Source organism: Rhinoraja longicauda, chromosome 9, assembly GCF_053455715.1.
Source record: "Rhinoraja longicauda isolate Sanriku21f chromosome 9, sRhiLon1.1, whole genome shotgun sequence".
Lineage (NCBI taxonomy): Eukaryota > Metazoa > Chordata > Chondrichthyes > Rajiformes > Arhynchobatidae > Rhinoraja > Rhinoraja longicauda.
Window position 1 is genome coordinate 28,230,666 of NC_135961.1, and position 12,183 is coordinate 28,242,848.

Here is a 12,183-nt window from a genome sequence, read left to right on the forward strand (position 1 = left end):
TATCGATCATTACCGATGTAGATGGTTCTTCCACTTCAATAAGATACAATGGAAGACAGCAACACGGTAAAAGAGTTTCCACACTTTAGATTGATTTAAATTTAAATGTAAAACGTGTTTCGATCAATTTCCGACACAACTCTAATATTTCCCGTCATATTTTTAATTGATTACAATTAAGTTCATTCGGCATCGCTGGTCGGCGTGGGCCGAAGGGCTGTATCTCTAAACTAAACTAAAGACATAGTGCTATTTTTAATCAATGCTCATTTTCAAATTCATTGACTAAATCGTTAATAAGGCTAATAGTTGCTGGAAATATAAAGCGATCAAGTGTATTCATTTCACAAAATGCTAGAGTAACAGCAGGTCAGGCAGCATCTCAGGAGAGAAGGAATGGGTGACGTTTCGGGTCGAGACCCTTCTTCAGACTGACCCGACCCGAAACGTCACTCATTCCTTCTCTCTTGCGATGCTGCATGACCTGCTGAGTTACTCCAGCATTTTGTGAAATAAATACCTTCGATTTGTACCAGCATCTGCAGTTATTTTCTTAAGCGATCAAATGTGTTTATTTTTATCATTTATCTGCCTAACCAAGGCGTGAGCTTCCTAAATTATACTTCATTCAAATGCTTATCAAAGAAGACCGAAAAAAGGGTGCTGAGATTTAAAGATGTCCAAGTTTGGCATACTGATTATCGCACTCCTTATTTTAAGTTAACTTACTTGGTGAATCATCATTTGTTGTGAAACGTGCTCGGGGAATAGGATATAATACATAATTCACTCGAATTCTATGGAAATCTAAATTATTCTCTTGGATAAATATACTAAGCAGAAAATTCAAACTGACAGCAGAAACACATATAGTACACGATAACGATAATGCAAAACAACCTAAAAGCAAATAGGTGTTAAAGGGGAAACGACATATTGTGCTCAAACGAGTTTTGAAATGAAATGTGATCAGTTGTTTCATTCCAGAAGCATAGTTTTGTAACACAGACTCCAGAATATTGCAAGAGCATAATTTAAATCTTTGCTTGATAACCGGTTGCGTATTCTGAAACGTTTATTTATAAATCATTATATGATGCATTTATTTGATTGTGGTATAAAATATGTAGAGAGAACAGCTGTTTGCAATAGCCGCTCATTTCGTTCATTAATAAGTAGGGTTGGTTTATTAATGTCAATGAGTACAGTAAGCTCCTAATGCCTGGTTTAAACAATTATTTATTGATGGCCCGTAGTAATGGTATATCAGAACAAAGTTTGCTGACAACTGATTCCGCATCAGCTATTTATGCTGAACTATTAATTGGTACGTCATTTGGTGAATGGCTCGTACTTTCTCAGATTTTTTTTAGAAGTATATTTTGTTCACCAGAACAGAATATCACATTTTCGTATGGTGTCATTCCGGAAACAGTTTATGCAGGCTTGTCTTTTTTTGTTAGAAAAATAGGCTCCACAATCGTGTTTCTAACGCCAAATCTTATCCTGTGTCCGTGATAATTCAATAAAATGTATCCAACATTTTAATTTTTTTCGAACCCATTTCCAAGCTCATTAATCAACCCTGATTATCCTGATCGTGTTTTAATGATGAAATGTATCGAGAACGAGACACGGACCGGTTCTGATTACCATTTTGCATTATTTTATATAATTTTAATTTATATTTATATATATAATCCAAATATGAATAATAATATTCATACGTTTCATAGAAACATGAAGCAGTCAGTAAGAACTTTCATAGAGCGCTGAGAACTTGAACAAGTTTTTACTTTCTGTTGTAAACAATAAAACAAGTTGCCCGAAGGCCGTTCATGAGTCGATGCATTTGTGTTAGCAACTGAGGCCACTATTTTAAATATGGGGTCAGGACACAGAAGCTGTTTACTTTGCTTTCCACGCACTGAACAAAGAAACGCAAGCCTATGTTCTCATTAGTTCGCCACATCTCCAAATGTTTCACCCAACACTTTTGCCGTGTAAAGAGGCAACCGCAATAAAAGTGAAGGATTTTGTTTTACAATGTTTTGGATTTGCGTGCAAAGCAAGCTCCTGCTTGCCCTGGAAATACACAATTATCGTGGGGCTCAGAGAGGGGGGGAAAAAACAAAGCTGTGAATGCGACTACCTAACGGGACGCATCACAAAAGAACGTTGTGTTGAATGGTTGTGGGTTGCTGTAGCCTTAAAAAGCATTTACGCATAAGTTACAGGAGAGATGGGTCTAGGTTGAATTGGTATTTACGTTTTAATTAAGTGAACAAATTGGCGGTTGCTATTGAAAGAGGAGGGTGAAGTGTCATGGAAAGGTAATGGGAAATTGCTGGGAAGCAGCTGGTGGCGACGAGGTCTGGTTCAAGCAGCGGTCAGAGCGGCTGCCATCTTTTGTTTTTCTTCTTTCTGAATCCACTTCCTTCCTGCAGGGGATGTACTCAGCGTTTTCGCTGCGGCTTTCTCCCGATTCTGCAGCAGTCGACCCGAATGTTTGTTTTCCTTTTGTCAGCTTTTGCCAAACAGGAAAACAACCAATATCATTGCATCATCAATGGAACTTCATTCCGATGTAGGTTCTCTCCCATCTGGAAATTTCAGGCGGGATCAAACACAGGCAACGACACATTTTAATTGGTGTTTTCTATTAACTATAACAAATTATACGGAGTACGTGGAAGTACTCCCAAGTGTTGTCACGACACCCCTTCCCATTTAAACTTGGACATCTCCCCCTCCCCCCCCCCCCCCCCCGTACCAACCTCCAGTAGGGGAAATGAACGGCTGCTCTTTTACTACAACAAAGATCGTGGGCTTCACACAAAATGTGGCACTGTCCCAGCCGAAAACAAAAAAACACGTCTTTAAAAAAGAAGCCAGTACCACAACATGACTGAAAGTTGACAACTCTGTGTGGAATGACAACTTGGACGTGAATGACATCGGCCAGTAACGGCCCATCAAACTCTTATGTTTTCTTTACCAACATGTGACTAAGACGAAACGTGGCAGTCTCTTGCTTTCAAGGTTCAGTGGATAGAGCCAAACAGCAAAGTAAAGTAATATAAGAAAATAACTGCAGATGCTGGTACAGTGTTTTGCCATCAAGCTCTGGTATAATCGTTTGACAGTCTATGTTATCATGCAACATAATGAAACAATATTTGTGACAATTTGCTCATATTTCATCAAACAGTGCACTAAACCACATTGTTGTTTTGTTTTAAACATAGTATGAAGACAAGTAAAACAACAGAGCCTGAATCTTACCTCTCACCTACAAAATAATTGAACATGGCAGAATCTGCTGGTAAAATTTCCACTAATTTATCATAATAGTATGGGAAATATATTTACCCATTACAATTCACAGGTTGCTGACATTATTTATCAAAGGTGCAATATTAAAAATTGAAATAGTTAAGTGTCAAGAGAGTCAAGAGTGTTTAATTGTCATATGTACTGACAACTGAACAATAAAATTCTTACTCGGAGCAGCAAAACAATACACATATATAATATATATCAAACAAAAAAAACAATAAATTAATAACCTCAATAGTAGTGCAAAAAAAGCCCAAAGCAACAAAAGACAGTTCATGGTTCATAGTTGAGGTTAGTGTTGTGTAGTGTTCAAGAGCCTAATGGTTGTTGGGTAGAAGATAATCTTGAACCCCGTGGTCCCGGTTTTCAGACTCCTATGCATGTCTTATTACGTAGTCAATATGTTATCAAAGCATGACTGTAAAATATGCACATTAATACACAAATATTAAAAGATCTATTTTTGAGCCAGGTTGTAACACCCAGCAATGTGATGCAAAATTGTGACACAACATAACTTTAATTTAATTCCCCAGCAGCCTTGCCGCTGTGTGATAGTATGTGTGTTATTAAGCAATGTATTATTGCAGTCCAGCAGAACAAATCCATTATTACTTGGTGATATGTTAAAAAAGTATGACAAAGTATAGTAGAAACAATAAATAAACATTTTTTACATAAAATTATACATCGCTGTGTGTCATCTTCCAGTAGCACTTCACAGAAATTTCTATACCTATCCAGTTGTTTTTTTTCAAAGGTTGCCTAGATGTGGTTTAAAGGCTGTGGCCTTTCCAACTTTCCAACAAGTCAGTGGAATATTAGTCCTTGAATATGGAATTGACAAATAGTCGGCAAATTGTCTTGGTGTGCTGTCACAACTTCCCCACTAGTGATATTCCTGTCTCAAAGCCATATAGTGATGACTTGAACATCACCCCAGAAAACATTTATATTGAATGCATAAGGAATGCAGATGCACAAACTTGAGCAAAACACAAAGTGCTGGAGGAACTCAGCTGGTCAGGCAGCATCTGTGGAGGGCAATGGACAGATTATATTTCTGGTTGGGACCCTTCTTTGACTTGTTGGAGTAGGGGAGAGAAAACTTTCAAAGAGAGGTGGGGATGGGACAAAGCCTGGCATGATAGGTAGATACATGTGAGGGGAGCAGGGTTGTTTGGCAGATGGACAGAGTAAGTCCCCTATTTCCCATTTCAAGGTTTCAAGGTCAGTTTATTGTCACATGTACCAATTAAGGTACAGTGAAATTCGAATTACCATACAGCCATACTAAAAAAAAGCAACAAGACACACAACTACATAAAAGTTAACATAAACATCCACCATGGCGGATTCCCCACATTCCTCACTGTGATGGATGGCAACAAAGTCTAAACCTCTTCCTCTTTTATACTCCCGCAGTCAGGGCAGTCGAACCCTCCGTCAGGACGATCAAAGCTCCTGCTGCTGGTGGTCGAAGCCCCCTCTCTCTAAGTCCCCTGTCCCCTTCCACTCATAACTCTAGTTTTACATTTTACTCTTCCTCACCGCTGCTTATCTGACACTCTTTTTACAAGTGGGTAGGCTTAACACTTAAATATTTCAATTTTTAATGGGTCCCCTTTCCACCTCTAGCTTTTTTCACTTACTCCACCCATCAGTCAAGCAACCCTGCCCCCTCACCAGCATCCATCTATCACTTGCCAGGTTTAGTCCCACCACCACCTCTCTTTTCTAGATTTCTCCTCCCTACTCCTGTCAGTCTGAAGAACGATCCCGACCCGAAATGTCATTTATCCATTCCGTCCACAGATACTGCCTGACCCACTAAGTTCCTGCAGCACTTCATTTCTTTAAACCTTGATAGTGAGGACTGGAATATACTGTTTAAATGTTGGACTGACATGATATGAATCACTTTCACCAAGATGATCCTTAGCTCACAGAAATGACATCTGTCCCAGATTCAGAAGATAAATGAATTGATCCCTTTTCTAAAATGTCCTGAAGGGCAGATGTTGTAATGCAGTCTATCACTACTGAGGCAGAACTGGTATGATAGCTAGATTCAGATTTTATTACCAGTCACTCACATGCAGTAATCCTGTTTCATAATGAAGAGGGCTCGGGCCTAGCCTGCCTCAGATAGAAGAGGCATGTCTAGTGGCATTAATTGTAGGGGTGGGTGGACACCGAGAACAAAAAGGGACATGACAAGGGGAGGTGGGGGTTAGGGGCGGGAACAAAGAAGGACCATTGCGATTATAATGAGTACTTTGTAACATTGTCACCCCCAAATACATAGTGATTCTTTGTATTCTTTGTGCATTGTATGCGAAAGCAAAGAATTTCATTGTTACAAGGTGCATGTGACAATAAAGTATCATTGAATTGAATTGAAATCTTGGTCACAGTCCACCAATGAGAAGGTAAACCAAATACTAAGTCTTCCTGCTCTCTCACGAGTAAATGGATTAATAATTTCATGTTTGAGATTGAAACTACATCCACCCATAGAGAATGAATAATTGCAATGCATCATGAATATAAACCATCAATAGCATATTTACCTCGGAATTTAACATTGTTAATTACGCACAGATACTCTGTTTTTTTATAGGAGAAACAATCTTACGACTATGTCCATTCTCGCGATTTCAAACCAGTGTAAATAAAAACCTCTAGAAACAAGGATTTATATTGAATGCATAAGAAATTTCAGATGCACAAACTTGAGCAAAACACAAAGTGCTGGAGGAACTCAGCTGGTCAGGCAGCATCTGTGGAGGGCAATGGACAGATTACATTTCTGGTTGGGGCCCTTCTTTGACTTCAACAAGTAGGGGAGAGAAAACTTTCAAAGAGAGGTGGAGATGGGACATGTGAGGGGAGCAGGGTTGTTTGGCAGATGGACAGAGTAAGTCCCCTATTTCCCATTTCAAGGTTTCATGTTTCAAGGTCAGTTTATTGTCACATGTACCAATGAAGGTACAGTGAAATTCGAATAACCATACAGCCATACTAAAAAAAAGCAACAAGGCACACAACTACATAAAAGTTAACATAAACATCCACCACAGCAGATTCCCCACATTCCTCACTGTGATGGAAGGCAATAAAGTCCAAACTACTTCCTCTTTTATTCTCCTGCAGTTGAGGCAGTTGAACCATCCATCGAAGCTCCCACAGCCAGCGGTTGAAGCCCCTCTTTATAAGTCCCCTGTCCCCTTCCACTCACATCTCTAGTTTTACATTTTATTCTTCCTCACCGCTCCTTATCTGACGCTCTTTACTATTAAAGAAATGCTAGATCAACGAAACTATAAAGACCTTCAAAATCATAAAATCCCCACTCAAGCTATTCTTTATTTTATCCTTAATCTATAGGATTCATTCCCTGTTTCAACATCCAAAAGTGTGTTTATAATATCAAAAGGGCTGAAAGCCAAGTATTTAGAGCCACCATCCCATTAGTCTCGCCCTTGGAAGAACAATTGAAAATGGCTCAGTTCTTTTGTCCCACCCCCGACATCAGTCTGAAGAAGGGTCTCGACCCGAAACATCACCCATTCCTTCTCTCCCGAGATGCTGCCTGACCTGCTGAGTTACTCCAGCATTTTGTGAATAAATCGATTTGTACCAGCATCTGCAGTTATTTTCTTATACTACAGTATTCTCCCTCTCCGTCTGCAGATTCAGAATTCAAGACCTATTCCAGAACTTTACAGCAATAATCATTACTGACAGCTCTGTACAATGGAGGGAGTGTGTTAATGGGGGATGTACCAGTTTTCTGGTGAGCCATTAAACAGGAGCCTTTATAGTCTTCCCATGTTAAAATGAAAGATCTTCTGGGCATCAATGGGAGAAGAATGGATACTTCTCTGCTTTCCTGTTCATTAAATGGATTCCTAGGTCTCTGGTCATTTATTTCATTGCTGTTTGAGGACCTTGTTAATTACAATTGGTTATTTGTTAAAAATGATACCAAAAGAATGTCACTGTCTATAAAGGCTTTGGGAGGTCTGGAGATGCTGCATTTATCTTCTTGTGCAAACCCATCTCCAAGCTCACTTGATAATTTAGCTTTATGTTTATTCTCTTGTGGATAACCACGTTGTTGGAAAAGGGTAGGCTTGTTGTTCTTTTCCAATTACCCTTTGAAATACAGTTATAGCGCCGTACTGTCTTACAGCACTGAAACAGATCTTTCAGCCCAACTTGCCCATGCGATCAACATGCTCCATCTCGCCTTGTCCCACCTGGTCACATTTGGGCCAGATCTATCTAATCCTTTCCAATCCATGTACCTGTCCAAGAGTCTTATCAATATTGCTGTAGTACACCTTCTGGTGAAGATATTCGCACTGTCCTATTGGCTAGGAACTTCACAATAATGAAGGAATGACAAATATCGGGAAAAAAATATGTGGAGGGGAACTTACTGATGGTATTTCCACGCAATTTAGTTTTGTTTAAATTCATTTATTGGTACATATATCGAGGTGCAGTAAAAATATTTTTCTTCTTGCGTGCTATCCAGTCAGCGAAAAGGTAATACATGATTACCATCAAGCCATCCACACCGTACAGATGCACGACAATGGGAATAACATTTAGTGCAAAATGAAGGCCAGGAAAGTCTCATTAAAGGTCGTCCCATGGTCTCTACTTGGTTCGCCAGTTCTTCGGTCCATGATTTGGCAGACACTATATACTGCACGTGATAATTGAGATGGCTTAAGAATCGTTGGAGTAATATTTAGAATGAGTAATATTAAATGGTGCGATCATAGAGCGACAAAAAGTAATCAACTGAAATATCGCATTACCGTACAACCTACTGTCCTGCAGTGCACTTATCACAAGGACCTCACTTTAAACGCCATCGGAACATGCACTCTGCCCTGGGGCATGCTTTGAAAGTGGGTTAAGTATCGCTCCACAATTTCTGGGGCGGGGGAAGAGGGCACAAAGTTAATCTTTAAACTTATCCAATACAAAACATTATAAATATTAACATCACGCAAATGGCAAGAACCAAGAGTGCTCACTTTTTCACTGGGTAAAATAAAATAGGAGTTTCATTTCAGTATAAACATGATTTTTTTTTTTAATTCCCATTTCTAACTCAAAAATCACACACTTACAATCCCTGGCGCCTGGGCAGCTCGGTTTTCAAAACCAATACACTGTCTAGTGTCTGCAAATGATAATTATTTGCACTAGAGCGGTAAACATTGATGATGCCCCGATCATTAACCAAGTGTCCAGATCTTCTGCTCTGAGCTTAATGCACTGAATTGACTGTAAATACTTTGTCGACCAGTCTTTCAGTGAATGATGGAATTATCAACAACAAAATGCTGATGGTCTTAATGTATTTACTCTCACAGTCCCTTGCGTGAGTAATATCTGATTTACGAATTCAGTATAAATAATGCGGTCATTAAACAAAGGGGTAAAAGCTCTGACTAATGGATTAATGCAGAATATAAAGGATAAATGGTCTGCTGTCGGTTTGAACCGATCATCACTTTCACTGCAAGAATTTGAAAGTGCAAAAACAGAGTCCCATGGAAACTAAAATATCAATGCATTTAGTCTACAGCGAACACTAAACAATAACAAAGAGACGCAAGGATAGATTAGAGATCAGAGATCTCGAGAGATTAAATTCACCCCGGAGAGAGTTAGATTTAGCTCTTCTGGCTAAGGGACTCAAGAGATATTGGGGAAAACCGATACGGGGTACTGATTTTGGATGATCAGCCATGATCATATTGAATGGCGGTGCTGGCTCGAAGGGCCAAATGGCCTACTCCTGCGTCTATTTTCTAGGCTTATATACACTGGAATTTAGAAGGATGAGAGGAGATCTTATTGAAACGTATAAGATTATTAAGGGGTTGGACACGTTAGAAGCAGGAAACATGTTCCCAATGTTGGGGGAGTCCAGAACAAGGGGCCACAGTTTAAGAATAAGGAGTAGGCCATTTAGAACTGAGATGAGGAAAAACCATTTCAGTCAGAGAGTTGTGAATCTGTGGAATTCTCTGCCTCAGAAGGCAGTGGGGGCCAATTCTCTGAATGCATTAAAGAGAGAGCTGGATAGAGCTCTTAAGGATAGGGGGTATGGGGAGAAGGCAGGAACGGGGTACTGATTGAGAATGATCAGCCATGATCACATTGAATGGCGGTGCTGGCTCGAAGAGCCGAATGGCCTCCTCCTGCACCCATTGTCTATTGTCTATTGTCTATTGTTTCTATGAAATGTAGGTGCTAAAATCCTGAGGAAAACACGAAATGATGGAGTAACTCAGCGGGCCAGGTGGCACCTGCGGAGGGAATGGACAGGCAAGGTTTTGGGTTGGGACCCTTTTTCATACCGAAAGTTTGTCCATTTCCCCAGAGATGAGGCCAGACCGCTGAGTTACTCCAATACTTTGTGTATTACCAAGTAACAACAAGTTTGGTATGAACGAGTTAGTAAGAATGCAAAGTCCATGTGGCCCAATTTACTTATAAAGACGTTTAAGCTCCAGCGTATCCCTTCCAAGTCTAAAAGCAAGCCTCGGCCTGCCGTCGCGACCCAGGGCGTCGCCTGTCCATACCCTCCACATTGCTGCCTGACCTGCTGAGTTCCTCCAATACTTTCTGTTTTGCCCTCTCTGTTCCTTTCTCCTCCCAGTGCTTAAATAACGCGGGAATGCAAAGTAGGCATAACTGTCAGATGTCTTCTGACAATGAACAGCAATGAATGAAGGGTTGGGATGAATATGACGGTGAACGAGAGGAGCTATCACCTTCAGAAGGCTGGAGGACCCGGAATCCACTTGTCCATTTGGCTCTTGTGACCATTGAGAAATGCAACTGCGACCTGCAAACAACGAGCATTCTGTGTGTTAAGCGTGGTCATTGTACATAGCTGCAAACGTCAAAAACAAAAAAGTTAACACAATGACAGCGAATAACACGCGATTCTTTCAGACTATCTTTAATCGGACTTCACTGGACTTTATCTTGCACTAAACGTTATTCCCTATATCATGTATCAGTACACTGTGGATGGCTCGATTGTAATCGTGTATTGTCTCTAGGCACGTAACAATTTTTTTTCACTGTACCTCGGTACTAGTGACAATAAATTAAAACTAAAACTAACTTAGTTATGGAGAAGCACAAAGAGCTCTCTAGAATAAAAGTACCTCACTGTAGAAAGGCAAACATCAATGAAATGTTGTGGATCTGATCCAAGTAAAACTGACCTAAAGACAGGAATGATGAATTACATTGAAATAACGAGCACACTTCATTGAGGAAGTACTTCAGCTGCAACAGTGACATTCCAACAAGGGGAAATGGAGAGAGCAACCACAGTCACAGCTTCCTCCATGCTAAAAGAGTTAATAGGAAGAAACATAAATTGTGAATAGACATAGGTTTATAATGTATGGGGAAATCAGGCTGAATGAATAAACCAGAGAAGCTCGAAAGTAAATATGGGGAAAGCAATACAGAGCACAGAACGGTTAACAAAACTAATGTTGGTTTATTAGTGTCATGTGTCCTGAGACACAGTGAAAAGATTTTGTTTCACGTGCTATCCAGTCAAATCAAATCATTTATACTTTAGTACAATCAAGCCATAGATTAGTATAACAGGCAGTGCAAGGAGAAAAATAGTGTTATAATTACAGAGAAAAAGTTCAACATCCATAGTGACGTGAGTTGGAGGGCCATTCAGAGGTCTGATGATAGCAGGGAAGAAGCAGTTTGTCTATCGGCTTTCAAGCTTTTGTATATTCTACTGACAGGAGAAGGGAGAAGAGGGAATGATTGGGGTTGGAAAGGTCCTTGATTTTGTTGGTTGCTTTCCCAAGGCAGCATAAAGTATAGATGGACTCGATGGTGGAGAAGTACAAGGAACAACCGAGAATAAAAATACTTCACTGAAGGCAGACGTCACTGAAATATGGTGGATCTGATCCAAGTAATTAAAGACGTGAATGATGAATTGCATTATAATAATGAGCAGACATTTTGGAGGAAGTACTTCAGGTATAACTGCATTACATTCCAGTCTAAGAGACTTATTGGACTGCTCTTGAGTTTTTGGTAGGATGGTTCAGTTGCGTGATAATGGCTGGGAAGAAACTGTCCCTGAATCTGGAGGTGAGCATTTTCACAATTTTATACCTTTTGCCCGATTGGAGATGGAAGAAGAGGGAGTGGCCAGGATGTGACTCATCCTTGATTGTGCTGGTTGCTTGTTAAGAGTTACTGGAGATGTGCTAGACTTCCTTTGTCTGCTGAGGACCTGGAGGTATGGTGTGATCATGGTCATAGCTTAATGTGGCTTAATGTGTACGTTATTGGTGATATTTATGTTTTGGAACTTGAAGCTTTCGACCATCTCCACTTCAGCACCACTGATGCTGATGGGGTCATGTACACCACCTTGCGTCCTGAAGTCAATAACATGCTGCGTCATCTTGCTGACATTGAGAGATAGGTTGTTGCCCTTGCATCATGTTACCAAATCTCTCTAGATCCTTCCTGCATCTTATCATTGTTCAAGATCCAAGCAACTACATGGTGTCATCTGCAAACGTCTAAATGGAGTTGGAGCAGGATTTTGCCACAGTCGTGAGCATATAAAGTGTATAGTAAGGAACGTGAACACAGCCTTGTAGGGCACCAATGTTGTGAATTACCATGGAGGATCTCTTGTCACCTATCCTCACAGATTGTGGTCTATGTGTCAGGAAGTCAAGGATCCAGTGACAGAAAGGAGTGCTAACTCCTAGGTCCAGGAATTTGAAGATGAGTTTAGTTGAG

At 40.2% G+C, this 12,183-nt stretch overlaps 1 long non-coding RNA gene across 4 annotated transcripts in view; it reads left to right on the top strand.

The window, feature by feature from the left end:
* The window catches only part of LOC144596558 (uncharacterized), a 68,828-nt gene that overhangs the window by 25,912 nt on the left and 30,733 nt on the right, over positions 1 to 12,183 (top strand). The window contains exon 5 of one of the 4 annotated variants that reach the window (XR_013547631.1): positions 2,784 to 3,989. The exons of the other annotated variants lie outside the window; for them this stretch is intronic. This is a non-coding gene — a long non-coding RNA (uncharacterized LOC144596558). Of the gene's footprint in view, positions 1 to 2,783; positions 3,990 to 12,183 lie in introns of those variants that run through there. 4 annotated transcript variants of the gene reach the window in all.